The 24,237-nt window shown below is 35.7% G+C and overlaps 1 long non-coding RNA gene across 1 annotated transcript in view; it reads left to right on the forward strand.

The window, feature by feature from the left end:
* Nucleotides 1–20,799, forward strand: part of LOC129639230 (uncharacterized) — a 116,871-nt gene extending 96,072 nt beyond the window's left edge. Inside the window, exon 3 of the long non-coding RNA XR_008708280.1 lies at nucleotides 19,348–20,799. This is a non-coding gene — a long non-coding RNA (uncharacterized LOC129639230). The remainder of the gene's footprint in view (nucleotides 1–19,347) is intronic.
* Nucleotides 20,800–24,237: the final 3,438 nt, after the last annotated feature.

The following is a 24,237-nucleotide window of genomic DNA, read 5'->3' on the forward strand; positions in this document are numbered from 1 at the left end:
AAGAGAAGCAATTTGGTTTGACATTTTTCCAGGAATCTATCTATAATTGTCTACAGATTTCAACAATATTTTATATGAATTAGAGCATATTATCAATTTTTTTAGCTTGGAATTTTCCTTAGCAATGTGCTATGGAAACCTTTGCATATCAATGCATAAAAGGTGGAATATATTTTACTGGCTATATAATATTCTGCTTATGAACATATGCTTGAGTATTTAATCAATTCCACAAATGATAAACATTTGGATGTCTACAGCTTAAAAATGCAATCTTTACAGTGCCTTTTACTTCCATACTCTCCTTTGTATTCCACTGCTACCACCCGCTCTAGTTCAGCCTTTCACTATTTCTTGTCTGGACCACATGTTAGTCTTCTAGCCTCCTAATCCAGTAAATCTCTGCCTATTCCATTTTGTTCTATGCAGTTTCTTGAAAGCAGTGCTGATTAATTTATTATTCTCTTGCTCAGTAACTCTCCATGGCCCTTTGTTACCTAATAAATAAGCACTACATGCCTTCATCTGCAGTCATTATGGACAAGCCATATGTTCAGTTGTGTTCATGTGTTCTAATATTTTTTTAAAAATCTATGGGTTAAGTCCAGCTGGAAGATGTGATTTGTCTGGCTTATATGATGTTTCAAAACTTTGTGAATTTGAATGCTTTCCAGTGTGGTATGCCCATTCCTTTGTTTCAGGGTAGATGGAACCAGTTCTTAGTATCTTTCACTTTGTCAGACTTTTCTCATATTTGCCTGGCCTCTGAATAGATATACTAAACATACCTTACATTTCCACTAAGTAGAATTATTGATGGTTTCTTGAACACCTAAGCCTTTACTCCTCACCTTCTTAATACTGTGCCTTCCTTCCTGCTTTTCCTTTACCAGAAACTTACTGTTCTTTAATTTAAATAACAAAAATCTATGCAACCTTATTTCAAACCACTAAGTGCAAAATATTTTGTGAAACCTTTACTGTGCTTGCAAAGAAGATGAAATATTTCTCTTCTTTAAATATCTCTAATACTTTATATGGTTTATTGTGTAACATTTAATTTTCTACTTGTTATTATTGGCGTTTTCCTGTTAATCCCCTAAGTAGATTCCATAAAGTATTGAAATAATGCACAATCTGCATGCACTCTGTGCAAGACACTTGGCTGAAAGATACAGAAAATAAGTTTAAGGTGTTAAAGTAATTCAAAACTACATTTGGGAGAAGATGAAGTAGTGGCTAGAGGCTTGGCCACATCTTATGGGAAGTCAAGTGCCTTTTGACACAGAGCTTAGAAATCCCAAGGACTTATTTTCTTTTACTTGCCTCTCCTTCTATCTCTCTGCACTTTTTGACTTTTAATATCTATGGCTATTCTTAGGATCTTACATTTTGTGTTACCTTACCCATCACACAAAAGGTTTTTTTTTTTTTCCATTGATCTCCTTCAAATCTCTCACACAAGGCATGTCTGCAAGTACAATTTTGTGATAATACACCTGTTCTTAAAAGCATCAGTCCACCTTACAATCAGATACTTCACTGGTCACTTTACAGATTTTAGCCAATATGCCTTGTTACTAGAACCTCTTGTATTAGTCAAAGTTCTCCAAAGAAAAAGAACCATACAAGATATGTACAAATATATATATATATATATACAAAAAATATATATATATACACAAAAATATATATATAATTATATATAGATGATAGATTCATTACTTACAGAAACAAATGTAGATTGATAGATTCACCAATCTCCATATATACATATGTATGGAAATTCATTATAGGAATTTGATCACATGGTTATGGAGAATGAAAATTTCCATCTGCCAACTGGGGAACTAAGAAAGCCAGTGGTGTAATTCAGTCCAACTCTGAAGGCCTTAAGAACTGGGGAGCCAACAGTATGAATTCTAGTTCAAATATAAAGTCCCAAGAATTGAGGGACCAGTGGTATAAGGACAAAACCAAAAGCCCAAGGACCAAGATCAGTGATATCTAAGAGCAGGAGAAGAAGAATGTCCCTGCTCAAGCAAAGAGTCAAGTTGCCTTTCCCCTGGCTTTTTGTTCTAGGTAGGCCCTCAATGGATTGTAGGATGCTTACACATACTGGTAAAGGCAATCTTTCTTATTCAGTCTACCAGAAACACTCTAGCAGACACATCCAGAAATAATGTTTTACCAGCTATCTGGAAATTCCTTAGTCTGGACATGTTGACACCTAAAATTAACCATGATACTTCCTTTCTCCTTTCCCTTGCTTTTGTTTCTGAAAATTAGCATTATTAATTTTGTTAATTATGATAACAAAATTAACAAATTCATACTACCATTAACACCTCAGTCACTTCCATTCAGTTTTTATGCAATACAACTTAGACATTTCTGTACACTGGATGTAATTTGGACATCACCCTACCTACATACAGCTTGTTCATAGCTTATTCATGTATTTTTCCAAAGAAAAGACAGTGATCCCTATTATAAAGCCTTGTGTGAAAATATTTAAATAAACTATTTTTAAAAGTATTACTATGTATTCTGTGTTGAGGGATGACAGATTAGGCAAAATGGATGAACAATGCAACTGAGATGTTTCAGTTTGGGTAAGGCTAGGTTATGAAGAAAGCAATATCAAGAAGGAACTGGTAAACTGGGACATAAATGAGGGACATGGTAGAATGAATCCTAAGGTTGAATATTTTATTAAAGTTATGTTGAAAAAAAGATAGCAGTTATCAAAACCATTCAGGTGTTTTTTGATATGGCCTGTTAGTTGGAAACCAGCATTCCAGACATACAGTTATGTAAAGTTTAAAAATAAAATTAAATTAAAAAAAAATAAAATTATATAAAAAGCAAAAAAAAATAAAATAAATAAAAGGCATATTGCAGCAAAAAAAAAAAAAAGAAAACAGTAATAAGGCACACAGCTACAATTCACCTTACTATTAGAAAAAATGGTAAAATAATATACTGATGGCTGGCATTATGATTGTATGCTTATAAAACCTAAGAGAATATGCTGAAAATTGATTAGGAATAAAAACACCAGTAAAGTGTCCAGAAAGAAAATCAATATAGGTAAAATATGAATTCTTTTACAAATACGCAGCAACTACTGAGAAAGTACAAATTCAATTCACAATAGTAACAAGAATGATATCAACAAAATAGGGGAATAGGAGTTTTTCTGCTGTCTTCCTCCCAAAGAACACTGATCTTAACAATTACCTACAGATAAGAGGGCCTTTGTGGACAACAATATAAGTTTGCCAGGAATAAATTTAAAAAGAAATGTGTAAAATCTATAAAACAAGAACAACAATGAAACTTTATTGGAAATATCAAAGAGAAATAAGTGAAGAGCTTATTATGGACTAAATGTTTGTGTCCCCCCAGAAATTCTTTGGTTGAAATCTAATTCCCCAATGTGAAGGTATTTGGAGATGACGACTTTGGGAAGTAATTAGGTCTAAGGGCAGAACCCTCATAAATGGGATTATTGCCCTTATAAAAAGAGGCCAGAGAGCTATCTTTCTCCTTTCCACCATGTTAGGACATAGCAAGAAAACAGCCTTCTGCAACCCAGACGAGAATCCTCACTAGAATGTGACTATGTTAGCACCCTGATATTGGATGTCTAGCTTTTAGAACTGTGAGAAATAAGCATTTGTTTTTCCTAAGCTACTCAGCCTAAGATACTTTGTTATAACAGCCTGAAATGAGATAGAGCCATATAAGATTTTGTTGGAGAAGGGCATGGCAACCCCTGGAGAATCCCCTTGGACAAAGGAGCCTGGCAGGCTGCAGTCCATGGGGTCACAAGGAGTCAGACATGACTAAGCGACTAAGCACAGCACATATAAGGGTATAAAATTGGGTATAAAATTAAGAGCAAACAAAAGGATCTTACCATCATGAAATCACAATCTAGTGGAATAAACATCTGTTTTTAAAAAATCACACACACACACACATACAAATGCAGGTTCTTGTTTTGAATAAGACAGAGTAAGTACATACCACTCTGCTCTCCCACTAAATATAATTGTAAATCCTAGACAGAATTAAATTAGATGTTTGAGGACAACAAAAAGTAAGTAATAGCAGGCAGAATGGGGAAGAGATGGAAATTAAAAGTTCCACTTGAACTGGTAATAGATTTACATTTTTTTCTTTGATATTCTATTTAGTTGTGTAGGGAACAGTGAAATGGACAGCAGAGAACAATCAGAAAGATTCAGGAGAAGCTGTCTAGTTCTGGTTCAAGACAGGAAACTTCAAACACCCAAAGAAAGTGTATTGTGAGTATGACACAGTGGTGTAATTAAAGCTATGGCATTCTAGCCAGGAGACTTAAAAGGTAATCCTAAGCAACTAGGAAGTGCCTTAATTGTTAATTAATCCCTGGGCTCATTCTATAGTATTCAGAGATGAATCTTAACACTATTCAGTATGCCAAAGACATTGAGACCTGAACTGACAAACAGATCACCATCCAGGTCCCAAAATGAGCTTTGGGTGGAACACACACACACATGATGGGTCTAAATAGAACTGTAAAGGCCTTGAAAACTGAACTGACGTTAGAATCAAGAAAACTAATACAGTTATGTAAAGTTTAAAAATAAAATAAAATTTAAAAAAAAAAAAAGAAAACAAAAGGCAGGTTGGAAATCTCTCTCTGCAATTAATGAGGATACTGCTTGATAAAACAAAAATCTCAACATTATCCAACAGACTTTAAACAAGACCCACAGTAACATAATATTCAAAATGTCTAGGAAATAATACAAAATTAGCCAGCATACAAAGAGAGAATTTAAATGGGAAAAGACAATGGGAGTACAAATGCTGAAATGGAAATGATGCTGGAATTATCTAACAAAGACTTGAAAACAGACATTATTTCAGAAAAATATTGAACAAAACGAAACTTTAAAAGAAGAGTACAACAATCCTACATAGATCACAGATTCACCAATTGTCAAATTCCATCCCCCCGCCCCCCAGTCTCTATCTCAATTTCTAGCTCTTTCTCTGTGTGATAAGGTGTGGAATATGTATGTTATCTATATTTTTTTTTGAACTACTTGAAAGTAAGCTATATGTTATCCCCAAACTCTTCACACCATGGAAATTATTAATTCAAATACATTATCAAACATACAGTACAAATTTAATTTTTCCTATTTGTTCCAAAGATGTCTATTTTTTTTCAATCTAAGGTACAGCCCAGATCTGTATGTTGCATTTGGTCATGTCTGCTTAATATCTTTAAGTCTAGAACAATTGTTTTTGTTGTTGGTTGGTTGTCACAATGTTGACCTTTTGGAATACTCTTGTATAATATGTGTCAACTGCTTCCTCATGATTGTACTCAAGTAAATAATTTTGGAAAATCTATTTACATAGGTTATGCTGTGTATCTCATGTCACTGCATCAGGGACACATAAGATGAGATAGTTAAAATTATTGGTGATACCAAGTTTGATTACTTACTAAAACTTCTAAAAGCTAGATCTATTCATAATAAAACTATACATTTTTCTTTGTAATTAATCATCTTTGAAAAGATTCTTTGGGAGTATGGAAATACCTGTTTTCCAGCAACATTTTACTCACAGGTTTTTGTTTTTGTTTTTTACATTTGATGATGAATTCTTCCAAAATCATTGCATTGGTGTTGTCAGTCAGCCAGTTCAGTTCAGTCGCTCAGTCGTGTCTGACTCTTTGCGACCCCATGAATCACAGCATGCCAGGCCTCCCTGTCCATCATCAACTCCCGGAGTTGACTCAAACTCATGTCCATCGTGTCGGTGATGCCATCCAGCCATCTCATCCTCTGTCATCCCCTTCTCCTCCTGCCCCCAATCCCTCCCAGCATCAGGGTCTTTTCCAATGAGTCAACTCTTCGCATGAGGTGGCCAAAGTATTGGAGTTTCAGTTTCAGCATCAGTCCTTCCAATGAACACCCAGGACTGATCTCCTTTAAGATGGACTGGTTGGATCTCCTTGCAGTCATCATAATTCCATCATTCCATATTTACTGCCTTTTGTATATATTACCACTTTCTTTCATTCTTTATCTCTTTCCTTCTTCCCCCTCCTTTTCTCTCCTTTTTCTTTTTCTTTCTTTTCTTTATTTCTGCCTTCTTCCCCTCTCCCTCCCTCCTTCCCTTCATTCCTTTGTTTCTTCTTGAGTGGGTATTCATATTGGCTAATTCGTTTTTCACTCATTTTCATAGTCCATTAATGCCAAACTGTCATTTTCCTTTTTAATGTTAACTTGCCCTAAACTTGACATATGGGATCTTTTCGAAGATTATCCTATCTCCTTTTTTCACCACCCAATTTATTTCTGAGTATTTCCTTGTGTGTCTTTTTTCCCACAATATGTTTCAGATTCACATATTCTCCCTTCCCAGAAACTGGAATAGGACATTTCTCCTAGGCATTCCAGGTTCTCTTGATGGAGAATAGTATTTAGAAACCAAGATCTAGCTGCTAGATATGTTCTCTGCTACCAGGGTATGAGCACTTGTAGTCCATTCAATTAATCAGTTAATTAAATTTTAATTGAAGTATAATTGATTTACAATATCATATTAAATTCAGGTGTACAGCATAGTGATTCAGTATTTTTACAGATTATACTCCACTAAAAGTTATTACAAGATAATGACTGTAGTTCCCATGCTATACAATATATCCTTGTTGCTTACCTATTTTATACATAGTAGTTTATCTTTAATTTAGATTCAACAACACAGGGCTTTCCCCCCCCTCATATTTTCCTAGTCCATATTTTCTTCTCACCTTCCACAATGGGAGAATAAAAGAACACTCCTTGTAATTGAAAGAAGTAAAAACAGTGAAATATTAAAATATCACTAAGTATACAGAAGATTTGAATAACATGATTAAAATGAATTAAATGCACTGAACCCTATAGCTTTGGAATGCAGATTTCTGGTAGGCACACACAGAACATTTAAAATTTGCCAGATTTGAATTATCATTAGGACTATTTGAGAGTAAATTTTGCAGGACTGATATTTACATAAAGAAAATAATCATAAACTGATAATGTCCAATGTAATGCAGATTATATGTATATCCTAGATATAAAATAGTTTTAAATATAATCCAAAGATGAAACTAAAAGGGTACAAGTGTTCCAAACATACTATAAAGTCCTTTTGTGCTTATAAATTAAAGTTAAAATATACTCATGTAAGAATTTTTTCATTTATTTCTAACATATGCATTGAAAGCTCTAAATTCTCCCAGTAAGCATGGAAGTAGCTATATTTATTCAGTATAAAACATTTCTAAAATATTTTCTGAGTTTATATGCATTTATCATATAATGAAAGTCACAGTGTTAGTCACTCAGTCGTGTCTGACTCTTTGTGGCCCCATGGACTGTAGCCCACCAGGCTCCTCTGTCCATGGAATTCTCCAGGCAAGAATACTGGACTGGATTGTCATTTTCAGGTGATGTTCCTGACCCAGGGTTTGAACCTGGGTCTCCCTCATTGCAGGCAGGTTCTTCACCTACTTAGCCACCAGGGAAGCCCTATCATATAATATGTAATTGTTAAAACTATGCTTAATGGAACATCTAGAGCCTCAAACACATATATTAGAAAAGAAAGAAAAATGACAATCAGTGAGTTAAACATCCATTACACTCAATTATTAAAAGAAAAGAAAATTAAATTAAAATAAGCTAGTATAGGGATAATACAAATAAAAGAAATAACTGAAAAAAGAGAAAACAATGATACAACCTTTTGATGGCAACCAATTTGCAAGTTTGAAGATGACATACATACTGTGGGCAGTGTATCTAGCAATTGACTAAAAGGTATGGCAAATATTTTTGTTACTGGAAGAGAAAAGATTTTTTTCAATAATTTTTTGATTGGTTGTTAGAAAGAAATGTGCAATTCACTCCTAAGAAGTATAATACAAAGAGATCTGGACTAGTTATTCAGTAAATAAGGATGGTTTCAAAACTCAATTACATAGTAAACATGTAAACTTAATTAAGACACTATGGCCAAGTCACTGACTTGTTGCAATATACATTAATTTATTTTTTCTTTCAACAATTGTTTATAGAAAACTAAATATATACTGGTATTAATAAACACAACACAACTTTATCCCTTTCCTAAAAAAGCTCAAAACTTTGGAGGGGAAAAATGTAAAAAGATTAATTATAATACAAAGTGAAAAATGGATCAATAATAATATAGACAATACAGAGTTAGAAAAGTGGTTAACACTATGAAGAACAAGAGTTTTGTTAAAGAAAGCATCTACCAAGTTGGGAAGATCTATAGAACAATAATTCAACATTAAAAAAAAATTCAATAACAATTAGTCAATTCAACTTACTCTAACTCAGTGTAGTCTTGCTACTAATTATGTTGGAAGGGTTTAGTCATTTTAAAAGAGAAGGATTTAAAGGCAAACAATATGACTAAGCTATAAATAATTACCCTTATTATGAGAAAACCAAATTGAAAAAATTGAATTATCTTAAAATAATACTTTTTCAATGTGTGAAATCCATGTCTAATCATTATTCACCTCATAGGACAATAACATAATATGTTATAGAGTGAATTGTGCCCCACCTCCCATTCGTGTTTTTAAGATCTGACTTACAGACCTTTTACCCTTCACAAAAATTAACTCAAATCAAGTCATAGACATTAATGTAAAACAGAAAACTATAAAACTCCTAGACAATAACATAGGGGAAAGCATAGATGACCTCAGATATGGTGATAATGCTTTAGTTACAACATCAAAGGCACAATCCATGAAAGAAACAATAGATAAGCTAGTCTTTAGTAAATTTAGAAACTTCTGAGAAAGACAAATTCAGAAGAAGGAGAAGGCAAGTCAAAGATTGGGAGAAAATATTTGCAAAGGATACAATTTATGAAGAGCTGTTATCCAAAATACACAAAGAACTCTTAAAAACTCAATAATAAGAAAACAATCTGATTAAAAAATGGATCAGAGATCTTAACATAGACATCACTAAAGAAAATACAGAGATGGTAAATAAGTATGTGAAAAGATGTTCCACATCATACCCCATCAAGGAAATACAAAAAGAACAATGAAAAACCATTAGGTATATATAGATGTGTAACCTATTAGAATGGTCAGATCTGTTGACACAGTCATTGCTGGTAGGAATGCACTTTTGGAAGACAGTTTGTTGATTTCTTACAAGACTAAATATACTCTTATTGTATGATCCAGTAGTCACACTCCTTGCTATTTACCCAAAGGAGTTGAAAACACATATGGTCCCCCAAAATTTACAGATGGCTGTTTATACCAGCTTTATTCATCACTGCCAAACTTTGGAAGCAACCAAGATATCCTGCAGTAAGTGACTGGATAAATACATTATGGTACATCTAGACAATGGAATGGGGCTTCCCTGGTGGCTCAAATGGTAAAGCATCTGCCTGCAATGAGGGAAACTGGGCTTGAATCCCTGGGTTGGGTAGATCCCCTGGAGAAGAGAACAGCTACCCACTCCAGTATTCTTGCCTAGAGAATTCCATGGACAGAGGAGCCTGGCAGGCTACAGTCCATGGGATCACAAAGGGTTGGACATGACTGAGTGACTCACACTTTCAGAAAATCGGAATGTCTTAGTCGTTCCCTTCTCCAGGGGTTCTTCTTGACCCAGGGATTGAATATTTGTGTCCCGCATTGAAGGCACGTTCTTTACCATCTGAGCCACCAGGGAAACTATTAACTAAATGTTAATTAATCATTTAATTTATAAACAAGTAAATAAATATTAAATTATTTACATAATTAAAACTTAATTATAAATACATTTAAATAATTGATTGTTAATTAAATGAGCTATTAAGCCATGAAAAAACATAGAAGAAATTTATATCCATATTTCTAAGTGAAAGAAGCCAATCTGAAAATGTTACACAGTATATGATTCCAACTATATGACATTCTAGAAAAGGCAAAACTATGGAAACAAAATTATCAGTGGCCACCAGGGTTTAGGGATGGTGGAGGGATAAATAGGTGGAGGATGAAAAATGTTTAAGATAGTGAGAATGCTCTGTATGATACCATAATGATTGACACATGTCATTACACATATATGCAAACCCATAGAATTCACATCACCAAGAATGAACACTAAAGTATGGAATTTGGATGATTATGATTTATCAATGTATTAGGTTCATCAATTGTAACAAATGCACTACACTGGGCATGTGATAATAATGGAGGATATGCATGCATGGGGGTAAAGGATATATGGGAAATCTCTGTTCTACTTTCTCGATTTCACTGTGAACCTAACATTGCCCTTTGAAAAAGGCTTTATAAAAGGATTGGCTCATGCCAATGTATCACAATATTGTAAAGTAATTATCCTCCAATTAAAATAATTAATTTTTTAAAAGATTTGATTATGTCTGTGCTGTGCTAAGTCACTTCAGTGGTATCCAACTCTTGGCAACCCTATGGACTGTAGCCTGCCAGGCTCCTCTGTCCATGGGATTCTCCAGGCAAGAATACTGGAGCAGGTTGCTATGCTCTCCTCCTGGGGATTTTCCCGACTCAGGGATCAAACCTGTGTCTCTTATGTCTCCTGCATTGGCAGGCGGGTTCTTTACCACTAGCGCCACCTGGGAAGCCCAGAAATTTAAAAAAACAGGTAAATTACAATGTCAGTTTAGTTTCTTCAGTGACATTTAACATCTATTTTCTAGTAGGGTTAAAAAGAAAAAATACAGAAATGTAAATAGAAAAAATTGTGTTTGTAATAATATAAGTGAAACAACTCAGTAATAATGGCAGGCAAATATCAAATTGTGAAGAGGTTAGAGGCTTTCCCTTCTTAATAACAGTAAGTTATTATTTTATTATTAACATAGGAATAACACTACAAAAGCTATGACCAACCCAGACAGCATATTAAAAAACAGAGACATTGCTTTGCCAACAAAGATCTGTCTAGTCAAAGCTATGTTTTGTGCAGTAGTCAGGTATGGATGTGAGAGTTGGACTATAAAGAAAACTGACTGCCAAAGAATTGATGCTTCTGAACTGTGGTGTTGGAGAAGACTCTTATTGAGAGTCCCTTGGACTGCAAGGAGATCCAACCAGTCCATCCTAAAGATCAGTCCTGAATATTCATTGGAAGGACTGATGCTGAAGCTGAAGCTCCAATATTTTGGCCACCTGATGTGAAGAACTGACTCATTGGAAAAGATCCTGAGGTTGGGAAAGATTGAAAGCAGGAGGAGAAGGGGACGACAGAGATTGAGATGGTTGGATGGCATCACCGACTCTGTGGGTATGAGTTTGTGTAAGCTCTGGGAGTTGGTGATGGACAGGGAAGCCTGGTGTGCTGCAGTCCATGGAGTCGGAAAGAGTTGGACATGACTGAACAACCAAACTGAACACTACAAAAGTAATATTCCTCATTGGATGACTGAAATAATAATAAAAATTCTGGGGACAGAGAATGCAATGACAGCTAACAGTTGTTATAAACTGTAGAACTTGTAGGAAGTCAAAGGGGCCATCAGAGGGAGGAAGAATGGAAAATATAAGATGAAAAATTGCCAACATTGATAGTATTATTATAGACAAAATATCATAAAATATTTTTAAGACTGCATTAAACAGACTTGGGCTCTCAGCATCATTGATGACATTGCATTTGGTTTGCTGTTCTTGTTATTCAGTCACTAAGTCATGTCCAACTCTTTTGCAGCCTCATGGACTATATAGCCCATCAAGCTCTTCTGCCCATGGGATTTTCCAGGCAAGAATACTGGAGTGGGTTGCCATTGCATTTGGCTAGAGAAGAGATATAAAATGTTGAGCAGCTAGCATATTTGTTTTAGCTATTAATAATGTTTAATGCTAGGAGTAGGTTGGTACATTAGCACATCATCTATGATCCAGAGTGGAAAAGAGGCCACATTACAATACTGTCATTAACACATGCAATGAGAACTATTGCTATTGTGGGTTGCCCTTTCTTTTTTTCATAAAAAGGAAGCAAGCTGATAACTACTAGTTGGTCTGACATGATGAGAACAAAAAGGCTCTAGGTCCAAATGCTCAATAGCACTCTCTTGCAAAACATCTTAAAATTCCAGAAATCAGATATATTTGTCATGTTCTGGTAATATGCATATTTTTATTGGCTTTAGATATGACACCTTGGCTAGAAAACTAATAGCTCAATAACTTGTTGTAGCTGTTTGTTTTATACTCAAGTGGCCCATGATTCAAAATCTTAAGGAGATAAGCCAAGTAAATTTGTGAATATGAGAATCCAGTGTACGGAGTGCTGTTCAGAAAAAGTCAAAATAAGGAGGACAAGCCAGGTAGCAGTATGTAAATCCTGGGAACCTGAAAAAATTGCCAAAAGAAGCAATGTTTACCCAAAGAAGTTATGTAGGAACATAGAAAAAAAGCAAAAACCACAGAAGCATAGAAGAATGGGTAAGTTTGCATAATGTTTAGAAACAAAAGCTTTTGAGTCAGCTCGTGTTTGAATACTGGCTTTTAACAAGGATTCTCTTTCTGACTAAGCTGTAGTCAGAGTTCCCTGATCCCCCTTCTCAACTAAGTCATATACTTGGTCAAGTTCCTTGGCTTGCTATGGCCAGTTTAGCAATAGTTCTGCCAAGTCAGTTTAGTGTCTTTCTACCCTTGATACCTAATCAAGTTTTTCTTAGTAATTTTTCATCTGCTGACTCCCTCATCCTGCCTGTTGACTAAAATTCCCCAAATGCTCCTGTTTTATTCAGAATAAAGTTCAATCTCACTTTCATATTGCAATAGCCTTGAATAAAGTTTTTTTTTTTCCTGTATAAATCTAACTGGTGTAAATATTTTTGACAGTGATGGTTCTGTGACTTGAAGAGGACTAGATTCACCATTAGACCTTGTATCTCACACCTAGAACCCTACATGTATTAAAGTATTTATCTTCATTCCCAACTGACTGATTGAGGATCCATTGGTGAGTCCAACTCCTGATACAGTGTTCTGAATGATAGCCTGTTGAAACTCTAAAAGAACAGATTTTGAATCTTAGAATGCAGAGTATAGTCTTGAGGCTGGGTTAGAGTCCCAGACTTCTGTTTTTGGAAAGGTACCATTGGTTTAGAACCTGGAAGATTCTCATTGAGGTCTCATGTTCTTGAACTTTATTATTATAATTATCATGTATTTAGAGTACTGTTCCTTATTGGGATTTTTTTTTATGTACAAAGATCTCATATGCAGAAATATTTTATGGATAATTTGTAACTTCAGTGGTCTCTTTGGGAAACCTGAAATCTTCTCCAACAGGCTCACCTAAGACATCTTTCTCATTACCTCTACTCCTCCCATATTTTATGAACTTCAATCTTCACTCTAGCTCCTTTAAATCTTTGATCTGTCCCACTTCAATACCACTGCCCTCTCTGTCCTTTTTTTCCAACCCTGCCAAACCTTTACCATTCTATTCCCTCAACTCCCTACTATTATATGAATACTTTCAGATTCAAGAATTGCAAAAGCAACTACCTGAGGTTGAAAAAGAGAAAAAGAAAATAGGAAACACACTGAATATTTTGTTCACTTCAAAGGACTTTGGAAACACACAGACAAGTGATTAGTTTCTACCAAATCGCTCACCTAAAACTTTGTCCACAGCCTCCACAAAGAAAGAAAAACTTCAAAGTCTCTTCCAGGTATTAATATTATTGGAAAGATTTAGCTCTCATACTGAGCAGGTAACTGCAACAAGTCTAATTTGCCAGAAATGCAATTCAGATAAAAATAAAAAGTGGGACAAAAATTAGACCCAACTTTTTATATAGACCAGCGAGTTTTGTATTACTGTGTTTATGTCTGACTTATAGCTAAGATGCCTGCATCCATCCATGTATGTCTCTCCATATGTACAAATATATATATACACATGTTATTTATATGTACATATAAATATGTGTATATGTGATATTTTACCTGCCCCCAGATGGCATTAACAATGAACAAATTAACAGCTAATTTATAAAATCTAATACAGAGTTCTATTCTAATTGGCTTATAGATCAGTTCAGTTCAGTCACTCAGTTGTGTCCGACTCTTTGCAACCCCATGAACTGCAGAGCACACCAGGCCTCCCTGTCCATTACCAACTCCTGAAGTTTACTCCAACTCATGTCCATAGAGTCTGTGATGCCATCCAACCATCTCATCCTCTGTTGTCCCCTTCTCCTCCCACCCTCAATCTTTCCCAGCATCAGGGTCTTTTCCAGATGAATAATCACTTCTAAAAATTAAATATTCCTGAAACTCCCAGTGATGATAATAATAAAAGCCCTGAACTTCTGATAATTCCAATATGGAAAAGTAACTGTTCTCATAAAAAATAAGTAAATTTTCTCATAAATTAAGTAAATCTTTAGCAAATAAACCTAGTTTAATGTTGTAGATATAATAAAAACAGCTATGTCTTCTGAGTTATTGGCATTAACTCAATGCATAGATATATTTTATTCTAATTGGGTTTGCTAGTCAAAAAACATAATATTTGCTGGGTGTTTGTTGTTGTCATGTCTGACTCTTTGCGACCCCATGGACTACAGCACCAGGCTTTCCTGTCCTTCACCATCTCCTGGAGTTTGTTCAAACTCATGTCCATTGAGTCAGTGACGCCATCCAACTATCTTTTCCTCTGTCATCCCCTTCTCCCGCCTTCAGTCTTTCCCAGATTCAGGGTCATTTCCAATGAATTGATTCTTTGCATCAGGTGGCCAAAGGTTTGGAGCTTCAGCCTCAGTATCAGTCCCTCCAATGAATATTCAGGACTGATTTCCTTTAGGATTGACTGGATCTCCTTGCAGTCCAAGGGACTCTCAAGAGTCTTCTCCAACACCACAGTTCAAAAGCATCAATTCTTCAGCACTCAGCCTTCTTTGTGGTCCAACTCTCACATCCATACATGACTACTGCTAAAACCATACCTTTGACTATACAGAAGTTTTTTGGTAAAGTAATGTCTCCACTTTTTAATATGCTATCTAGGTTTGTCATAGCTTTTCTTCCCAGGAGCTAGGTGTTTAGGATTATAAAAATAATGTTGGATTGTAATCAAATTGAGTTGTTATTCATACCAAAAATTAGTAAATAATAGTTTTATTTTATAAAATGTCTGCTTAAAAATAGTTTCTAAAGTCTTTTTGGTAACATGCAAATTTAGACTTATGCAAATTAAGTAATGGATACTAACATAAAATACTGAAATGTTTATTGCTGAGTATAAGTTTATGTACTGTTATCTTCTTACTTTTACATTATACAGAGGCTAAATATATTTGAGTCTGGTAAAAATATACTCTTTTTGCTACAATGAGAAACTGTGCTATAAAGATTCTGTAAAAATTGTGAGATGGTATATTCATGAGCACTTATAGTCTGCTGAGCAACGCTAATATTTGAAAAATAATAATTATCTACTTCCTAGTTTTCTCTGAAAAATAAAATTACTAATAGTTAAAAATTATATGTTAATGAAACTACTAGGAACAATAAAGACAAACAATTTCTTTAAGTAAACTATGCAAGGTAGGTAGGATTTTTTTTTGACCAAGCAGCATGGCATGTGGGAACTTAGTTCCCCCACAAGGGGTTGAACACATGTCCCCTGCATTGAAAATGAAGTCTTAACCACTGGATCACCAGAGGAGTCTCTAGGGTGGTTTTTATTAAATAAAAAGAGAGTAATTTTTGTCCTAAAGTAAAGTGAGTGGTTGTTCCAAACTGACAGAGAGGAAAGAGTAGGCCAAAATCTGAATGGGTACAGAAAGTTGTAGAAAGTTTATGGAAAATGAACTTTACGTTGTGTGGGTAAAGCTGAGTGGGATTGGTTTATTTATATGGTTTTATATGTTTGCTTGTTTGATTTAATGAGTTTTAGTATCAACAATATACTGATGCAAAAGTAGAGTTTGTTTTTGCCTCTATTACAATGATTAAATTTTTCTTGGATTACTGGTCTGCATTAGTAAGAAATTATAAAAGAGTTTTCTTTACCTTTTGAGTAATCTGGCTAGCAAACAAAGATTCTGTGTCTTATAAGAATAATTTCCTCTAGTTTATATTGACTTTATCCTATCCTTGATTATTTAAGATATTTAATATTAAGATTATTTACCTGAGTCTTCTTTTATTTTATTTTTAAACTTTAAATAATTGTATTAGTTTTGCCATGGATCAACATGAATCCGCCACAGGTATACACGTGTTCCTCATCCTGAACCCTCCTCACTCCTCCCTCCCCATACCATCCCTCTGGGTCGTCCAGTGCACCAGCCCCAAGCATCTCCTTTTAGTAGAGCTATATTTTTTTCTAATTATGGTACTTCCTATATTCTCTTTTTTCAGTAGAGACCCTGATGTTGGGAAAGATTGAAGGTGGGAGGAGAATGGGATGCCAGAGCATGAGATGGTTGGATGGCATTACTGACTCAATGGACGTGAGTTTGAGTAAACTCCGGGAGTTGGTGATGGACAGGGAGGCCTGGTGTGCTGCAGTCCATGGGTTCATGACTGAGCGACTGAACTAAACTGATGGGACAGGATGCCATGATCTTAGTGTTGTGAATGTTGAGTTTTTTTTTTTAATTTTATTTTTAAACTTTACAAAATTGTATTAGTTTTGCCAAATATCCAAATGAATCTGCCACAGGTATACATGTGTTCCCCATCCTGAACCCTCCTGCCTCCTCCCTCCCCATACCATCCCTCTGGGTCGTCCCAGTGCACTAGCCCCAAGCATCCAGTATCGTGCATCGAACCTGGACTGGCAACTCATTTCATACATGATATTTTACATGTTTCAATGCCATTCTCCCAAATCTTCCCACCCTCTCCCTCTCCCACAGAGTCCATAAGACTGTTCTATACATCAGTGTCTCTTTTGCTGTCTCGTACACAGGGTTATTGTTACCATCTTTCTAAATTCCATATATATGCGTTAGTATACCGTATTGGTGTTTTTCTTTCTGGCTATGTTGAGTTTTAAGGCAGCTTTTTCACTCTCCTCTTTCACTTTCATCAAGAAGTTCTTTAATTATTCTTTGCTTTCTGCCATAAGAGTGGTGTCATCTGCATATCTGAGGTTATTGATATTTCTCCCGGCAACCTTGATTCCAGCTTGTGGTTCATCCAGCCCAGATTTCGCATGATGTACTCTGCATATAAGTTAAATAAGCAGGGTGACAGTATACAGCCTTGACGTACTCCTTTCCCAATTTGGAACCAGTCTGTTGTTCCATGTCTGGTTCTAACTGTTGCTTCTTGACCTGTATAGAAATTTCTCAGGAGGCAGGTAAGGTGGTTTAGTATTCTCATCTCATTAAGAATTTTCCACAGTTTGTTGTGATCCACACTCAAAAGCTTTGGCATAGTCAATAAAGCAGAAGTAGGTGTTTTTCTGGAACTCTCTTGCTTTCTCAATGATCCAATGGATGTTGGCAATTTGATTTCTGGTTCCCCTGCCTTTTCTAAATCCACCTTGAACTTCTGGAATTTCATGTACTCTTGAAGCCTAGCTTAAAGAATTTTGAGCATTCCTTTGCTAGCGTGTGAGATGAGTGCTATTGTGCAATAGTTTGAACATTCTTTGGCATTGCCTTTCTTTGGCATTTGAATGAAAACTCACCTTTTTCAGTCCTGTGGCCACTGCTGCCTTTTCCAAATTTGCTGGCATATTGAGTGCAACACTTTCACAGCATCATCTTTTAGGATTTGAAATAGCTCAACTGGAATTCCATCACCTCCACTAGCTTTGTTTGTTGTGATGCTTCCTAAGCCCCATTTGTGTCTGGCCCTAGGTGAGTGATCACACCATCGTGATTATCTGGGTCATGAAGATCTTTTTTGTATAGTTCTGTGAATTTTTGCTACCTCTTCTTACTTCTGTTAGTTCCATAATATTTCAATAATTGAGGTAAAAAAATAATGACTGTATGAACAAAGGCACTAGCAACAGAAATTTAGGGAGAGGGTGAGGCTATGAGATATAGAATCATCAGGTGACCTTAGGAAAAGAGAAGCCTTGAGGATTGATATGGGCTTCCCTGGTAGCTCAACTGGTAAATAATCTAGCTACAATGCAGCAGACCCTGGTTCAATTTCTGGGTCAGGAAGATCCCCTGAAGAAGGGATAGGCTACCACTCCAGTATTCTTGGGTTTCTCTGGTGGCTTACATGGTAAAGAATCTGCCTGCAATGTGGGAGACCTGGCTCCAATCCCTGGGTTGGGAAGATCCCCTGGAGAAGAAAATGGATTGATATATCATGAACAGTATTTACATATGACACCTTGTCATGTGGGAAAGGACATAGATTTGTTTTTTTCCTGGTAGTACATAAGAGATATAGATTTAAGGAGAGCAGATTCCTGGGAATAAGTTATATAAAAAGGAAAAACAAAACTAAGCATTTCCTTCATGAAGCATTTCCTGTAGTTGGAAGGATTTAGAATATACTACAAATGAACATTTTAAAATTATCCATATTTTTGGCATGGAATTAACTTAGTCTATTGAAACTTCCTTTCCTTTATCCTATGTCCCAGCCAAATGTTTTATTTCAAAAGCCTTATATTTTTCTACCTCTATGCCTTTATATTAACCAATGCCATTACCATTGATGTACATCCTTTCTTCCTACATATAATGTGAATGAGATACATGTTGAGTATGTTTCTTTAAATTACTACAAATCCTAATTTAAAGATGGAGGTGAAGTTTCAACAGTCTGCCATCATGATTCTACTCTGTTGTTACTGATTTATGATGTTATTTCACAAATTTACTACCAAGCCAACTTCTTTTTATATCATTCTCTCTTTTCCCTTCAGTTTTATTGGGATATAATTGACAAAATTATAAGACATTTAAAGTATATGTTGTGGTGATTTAATATATGTTTACAGTGTGAAAGGATTTCCCCCATCTAGTTAATTTTCTCTTTGAGTAGTACATTTCTAATATATTACTTTATTAAATGGTTTTAGAGAACAGAAACTTTTAAGTATACTGTTTGAAATAATGTTATTCCAGTTTCCTATTGCGTATTTGGGATTTTCCTCATGTTATGTACTGAATTGTGTCTGTTAAAAATTCATATGTTGAGACTTAACCCACCCATATATAACTGTATTTGGATATAGGATTTTTAGGGAGGTAATTATGATTAAATAAGATAATAATGTTGGCCCCTTAATCCAACAGAATTAGAGTTCTTATAAGAACGGACACCAGAGATCCCTCTCTCCCCCACTATTTCTGCTCAGAGAAATAGTCACGTGAAGAAGCAGCAAGAAGGTGGCCATCTGAAAGTCCAGAAGAGAGATCTCATGGGAAAAAAAAAAAACCCTCTGGTCATTGATATGGGACTATCAGCTTCCAGAGTTGTATGAAAATAAATATCTGGTGTTCGAGCCAAATAGTCTGTGGCATTCTATTATGGCAGTCTCAGAAGACGAAAACAGAACTTAATACTGTGAATGGGGTGCTGCTGTAACAAATACCTAAGAATGTGTAAGTGACTTTGGAACTGGCATTGATAAAGACTTGAGTTTACAGATAAATAATAGAAAAAGCCTACATTGTATTTAAGGGTCTGTTAGATGTTAAAAGCAATTTTAGAGAGACTTAGACAGAAATGAGGAACATGTTATTGAAAATTGAAGGAAAGAGGATCTTGTTTTAAAATGATGAAAAAACTTAGCTGAACAGTATGCTAGTGTCTTGTGGAAAGTAGAACTTGGGAGCTATGAAATTAGATATTTAGCTGAGATTTTTAAGCACAGTATTGAAGATGCTTCCTTCTCCTTTCTGCTTATTGTAAAAATGTGAAATGAAAGTCATAAATTGAAGAAGTTGTTAAGTAAAAAGGAACATGAACTTGAAATTTTGGAAAATTCTCAGTTTATCCATTCTACAAAACATGTGAAAGTGTGTTCTGAATATAACACTAAGGATGTGGTTGAACAATCACTTGATAAGGAGGCTACTATGGATATGAATCGGGCATTTCAGCCAAAGCCAGGAATGGAGGTGGGATTATACTACTGGACAATACTATTTTGTACCAAAAGGAGCAGAGACACAATGGAAAAGAAAAAAAAAAAGCTTCTGGATTTTTATAGGATGAGTGAATAGAGCTGTTTGGCTGTGAAGAGCATTATTCTTCAAGAAGACAAGAATGACTGTGAGTTCATTTTGATTGTCAAAGCTGTCTTCTTGGTTTCAAAGGGTGGGGTGACTGCCTCCATCTCACCGGGCTGGGATGCTGCTGACTGGAGCCTTGCAGGTAGGGCTGCCACCTAGGGCCCTGGAGGTGATTTTACTGACCCAATGGGCCTGGAGGGCAGAGCATTGAATCAAAGATTATTTTCGAGACTTAAGATCCAATAAACACATAATTTGTAAATATTTTCTCCCATTTTGTAGGTTGTATTTTTGTTTATGGTTTCCTTTGCTATGCAAAAGCTTTTAAGTTTAATTAGGTCCCATTTGTTTATTTTTGTTCTTATTTTCATTATGCTAGGAGTTGAATCCAAAAAAATGTTGCTGAGATTTGTGTCCGAGTATCTTGCCTATGTTTTCCTCTAAGAGTTTTATAATATCTGGTCTTACATTTAGCTATTTAATCCACTTTGGATTCTTGTGTATGGTATTAAAGAAGGTTCTAGTTTCATCCTTCCACATGTAGTTGTTCAGTTTTTCCAGCACCCCTTATTGAAGAGACTGTCTTTTCTTCATTATATATTATTGCCTCCTTTGTCATAGATTAATTGACCATAAGCGAGTGGGTTTATATTTAGGCTTTCTATGTGTCCATGAAAGTGAAAGAGGAGAGTGAAAAAGTTGGCTTAAAGCTCAACATGCAGAAAACTAAGATCATGGCATGTGGTCCCATCACTTCATGGGAAATAGATGGGGAAACAGTGGAAACAGTGGCAGACTTTATTTTTGGAGGCGTTAAAATCACTGCAGATGGTGACTGCAGCCCTGAAATTAAAAGACTCTTACTCCTTGGAAGGAAAGTTATGACCAACCTAGATAGCGTATTAAAATACAGAGACATGACTTTGCCAACAAAGGTCCGTCTAGTCAAGGCTATGGTTTTTCCTGTGGTCATGTATGGATGCGAGAGTTGGAATGTGAAGAAAGCTGAGCACCAAAGAATTGATGCTTTTGAACTGTGGTGTTGGAGAAGACTCTTGAGAGTCCCTTGGACTGCAAGGAGATCCAACCAGTCCATTCTAAAGGAGATCAGCCCTGGGATTTCTTTGGAAGGAATGATGCTAAAGCTGAAACTCCAGTACTTTGGCCACCTCATGCGAAGAGTTGACTCATTGGAAAAGACTCTGATGCTTGGAGGGATTGGGGGCAGGAGGAGAAGGGGACGACAGAGGATGAGATGGCTGGATGGCATCACTGACTCAATGGACGTGAGTCTGAGTGAACTCCGGGAGTTGGTGATGGACAGGGAGGCCTGGCGTGCTGCGATTCATGGGGTCACAAAGAATCGGACATGACTGAGCAACTGAACTGAACTGAGTGGACTTATAGAGAAGAATATGGACTCAAAGGATATTTCAGTACATAATGCTTGTATGTGTGCTCAGTCATGTCTGACTCTTTGTGACCCCATGGATGGTAGCTCACCAGGCTCCTCTGTCCATGGAATTTTCCAGGCAAGAATACTGCTGCTGCTGCTAAGTCACTTCAGTCGTGTCCGACTCTGTGCGACCCCAGAGACGGCAACCCACTAGGCTCCTCTGTCCCTGGGATTCTCCAGGCAAGAATACTGGAGTGGGTTGCCATTTCCTTCTCCAATGCATGAAAGTGAAAAGTGAAAGTTGCTCAGTCGTGCCCGACTCTTAGGGACTCCATGGACTGGAGCCTACCAGGCTCCTCCACGGGATTTTTCAGGCAAGAGTACTGGAGTGGGGTGCCATTGCTTTCTCCCAAGAATACTGAAGTGGGTTGCAATTTCCTTCTTCAGGGGATCTTCCTGACCGAGGGATTGAACCTGCATGTCTTGCATAGGCAGGCAGATTCTGTAACACTGAGCCACCTGGAAAGCTCAGGTGTAATGCATAGTAATGAGTTACACGTGATAGGTAAAGGAGAGACAGGACCCTAAGCGGACTGCTTGTTTGTTTGTTTGAATTTAATAGCGTATTGTCATGCATTCACCACAATAGGAAAGCAATTTATGCTTTCTCATTTCAGGATCTTACTGTTGATGATCAGTCTCAACATTTTTCATTCATTTCTTTACTGTTGCTTCACCCTCCATATAAATCTTATTCATGCTTTGACACTTTTGACATGCTTTGTAGTGTCTTTTCCTCCAAATAATTTTATATTTTTATTGTTATTTTATTTATATCATATATTATATCCCCAATAGAATTTTTTGAATCTCTATATCACTTATCATATTTTTCTTATGTATTAATTGTGTTTTGTACTAACTTCCTGAAATAGACTAAACTTACTAAGAAGAGGGACTGTGTATTCAACACAGCACCATTAAAGGGTAGTTTTTCAATACATGTTTACTGAATAAGTGAACAGATAAATAAATAGTATTAATTATAACTTCATGTTCACCAGAATATTGGTAATAGCATTGAGATTTTTTCCTAGTAGAGGATATTCTAGATGTATATCACAAAGAAATGTTGAAAACGACTCTACAGATAGTATATACACTGCAGCACACATGCGCGTGCACACACACACAATAAACACAATAACGCTATCCTTGCCTTAGCCCTAATCACAGTAAAAATTACTCTCTATGATCATAATTTCTTTGCTAAGCCTATTATATTTCTAAGCTTCTGTAAGATATTTTAAGTTATGTTTATAAGTAATATTTTCTATTCAGCACCTAAACCTGCCATAAATTTAAGAATAGCAAGGGACTGAAGACTTAAGAAAACCAAGGATCATTCAATGACAGCAATAATTAAAACTTTTTTTCTATGTTTCAACCCCTGCCTGAACTAAATTCTGTACATAGTGCATATTCAGGGAGATAACAATTCAAGTGTGAACTTGTAGACGCATCCTAAGAGATGTGGAGTTTTCAAAACAATAGTCCAGAAACAAAGTACATTGAGCATAATATGAATTGTTTACACTTGTATCACTAATACCATTCTGACTGATACAAGGTATATATCTTTGGTTAAAGCTAGATATGTGGATTCATAAACATTTCACTGTCTTTAATATTGCTTTTTGAGCTAATGGGGTCAGGTCTCTTGACTCCCTTTTTAATAGATGACACATTCTGTCTGAAGTTAAAACTGCAATCTGAGACAGTGGATGGAAGCTGTTAATATCTTGTATCCACTTCATGGAGACTAAATTTATATATGATCTCAGCACAGTGTCCTCAACTACTGAGCTATCAAGAAACATGCAATAATGTCTATTCTACTGAGAATCTATTCCTTTTTCTTAATCAAAAATATTTGTCACCAGAGCAGTTCTTTGGTATACTTGATTTTGCAATAACCCCTTAACTTTCTACTGCATAGTTTACTTTTTACTTGCAAGTACACTCTTCTACCAGATATGTCTCCTCTGTCTGTCTGTCTCTCAATGACATAATCTGTCTTCCACCCAATGACTCAAGAATATAATATGGTGTTATGTTAGACTAATGAATCTCTTCCTTATTTTTGGCATCTCAATTTTTCTTTGCAGCTTAATCATTCACAATATATCATGTCCTCCATCCACACTAGATTACTTGGCATTTTTATGTATTTTTCATGCTTTCTTATTTTTGCCTATGCTGTCTTTCTACTGGAAACATACTTCTGTCCCCTTTTTTTATTTTGCCAACCTCTTTTATGACTTCTTCTGTGAAGCCTTCCCCAGGCTTTTAGGTAAAAGCAATTACTACTTTTATTCCCCATTATTCTCTTCTTTATGTTACTCAAATTTTTACTGAGATATAATTGACAGTTAAAACTGTATATATTTTAAGTATACAATTTGATTCATTTATGTTTATATATAAAAACTTTGAGAAATATTGAGCAAACACAAGATAATTAACATATTCATCACCTCATATAGTTACCA

The sequence above is a fragment of the Bubalus kerabau genome, chromosome X (assembly GCF_029407905.1).
Source record: "Bubalus kerabau isolate K-KA32 ecotype Philippines breed swamp buffalo chromosome X, PCC_UOA_SB_1v2, whole genome shotgun sequence".
NCBI classification, from domain to species: Eukaryota; Metazoa; Chordata; class Mammalia; order Artiodactyla; family Bovidae; genus Bubalus; species Bubalus kerabau.